The sequence below is a fragment of the Pinus tabuliformis genome, chromosome 5_1 (genome assembly GCF_031772625.1).
Source record: "Pinus tabuliformis cultivar Carrire ecotype Pingquan chromosome 5_1, CPIR1, whole genome shotgun sequence".
Taxonomy (NCBI): Eukaryota; Viridiplantae; Streptophyta; class Pinopsida; order Pinales; family Pinaceae; genus Pinus; species Pinus tabuliformis.
Window position 1 is genome coordinate 953,495,134 of NC_142305.1, and position 2,105 is coordinate 953,497,238.

The window sequence follows — 2,105 nt, forward strand, 5'->3', positions numbered from 1 at the left end:
CTCCTCAAGGCTTTGCATGCATCTTGAACCTCAAGAGCATACAGGTTCTTAACTCGTGAACCGATCTGCTTCACCTGTCTCGTGGTGATTTGTCTAAGGAAAACCTTTCCCTTACTAAAGACAACATCGTAGCCTTTGTCCACCAACATTGCAACTGATACCAAATTCTTCTTCAGTCCAGGCACATACTTCACATTTGTCAAGGTGATAGGAGCTCCATGCTCCCTCTGAAAAGCACCCGTGCCCACTCCTGAAACACTAAACTTTTCGTCGTCACCCATCTCGATGCGCATCTTGAGGTCTTTCTCCTCCGAGGCACTGAATAAAATTTTATCGCCAGCCATGTGGAATGAGGCTCCACTATCAAGATACCAACCACAACCCATCATTGATGACACCATGCATGCGATGAGGGTGAAGTCCATCTCGAACTGAGAGGTTAATGCCTCACCTTCAGATCCTTCCGAGGATCCCTTCTTGGACTTCTTCGATGGGAAATTAGTCGCATAATGACCCATTTCATGACAATTAAAGCATCTCACTTTAGACTTGTCAACCTTCTTCCCTCCATGAGAAGAATTTGATTTGGAATGGGAATCCTTCCCTTTCCCTTTTCTTGCCTTACTCGCTAGGGCCAGATTTTCTTCATTATCATCCTTGGATGAAGAACCATCTCGAGTGCTCCTCCTGATCTCCTCCTGCATGAGATCCAACCACAGTCGTTCCCAATCTCGCAATTTCTCCCTTCCATTCACAGAGTCCTGGTAGCTATTCCAGCTCTTTGGAAGGCCGAGGAGAGCGAGGCTCACCATATCATCATCATCAATAGTTATTCCCACACTACCAAGCTCATCTCGGCAGGTTGTGAGCTTGTTCAGATATGTGGAAATAGTATCGCCATTCTCCATCTTGATTCTTCGAAGCTTATCCTTGAGCGCCAATTTCCTCTGGTCGCTACTGTTATGGTAGAGGTCCTTCAATGTCTTCCACATTGAATATGGAGTATCCTTCCCATGGAGACTCGAGACAATATGGTCTCGAACTCCCTCAAGGATGATCTGTCTTGCCCTTGCCACACACTTCTTCCACTCAGCCAACTCTTGTGCATTAGTTGAACCTAGCTTTGGGATTTCTTGATCAATGAAATCCTTCAAGCCATTGTCTTCTAATATAGCCTCCATGTGATCTTTCCATGCTATGTAATTTGAGCTGCCATCCAAGGCATACTCGAGTCTCAAGCCATAGAACACCATTGGCCAACCTTGAAGTATGATAAGAATTCGATTTGCCCCTGCAACCCCGAACTTCAAACTTCGAATTCTCTTCTCTGTATATTGTTCACAGCTCCGATAAACTGGCTTTGATACCATGTAGAATTTCCTGCAAATTCTCTACAAATCTACCTTTGAGATCCATGTAGAAAATATGATTGTAGATTAACTCGATAATGCAATATACCAAAGCAAAATACTATAATCTACTTCTACTATAAATTTGCTTTGCAGAAGCTTAAATATCTAGTTGAATCAGAGTTGAACACATATAACCATAAGAAGAAGAATCAATGCACATGAAACATAGAAAATACTCAGGGGAAAGCCTCAACTAAAAACCCCACTATTTGTATTATCATACAAGGTGGAAATATATCAGCATTACACAAAGCCTTAGCTCTCACAGCTAGCCAGCTCTCAGTACAATCCTCCTGGATGCTCACAGGCAATCAAAGCTTCTCACAAGCCTTCTCCTTTACTCTCCAGGCTCCTATTTCCTTGCGCAGTTACCTCTGGGATGATCTCCTTCACCTAGTGTAACATTGCTCTCACACACTGCTATAACACACTGTCAGAACTGCGCAATCCTCAAGGAACCTTATTCCTTCTGCATGCATGAGTTTCCTTTATAGGATAAAACATGCAATTGATAGTACACTGTCCTTGACATTTAATTCAATTGGGTCTTTCTCAAAATAGACATGCATGAGTTAATGATGAGAGAATCTTCAGTTATTTAGAGTACACTAGTTGAGTGCATGCATGCATCAACTGACTGATAGCTCACAATTAGTTCCTCAAACAGTTTGGAACTAAGTTAACTAGACTTAA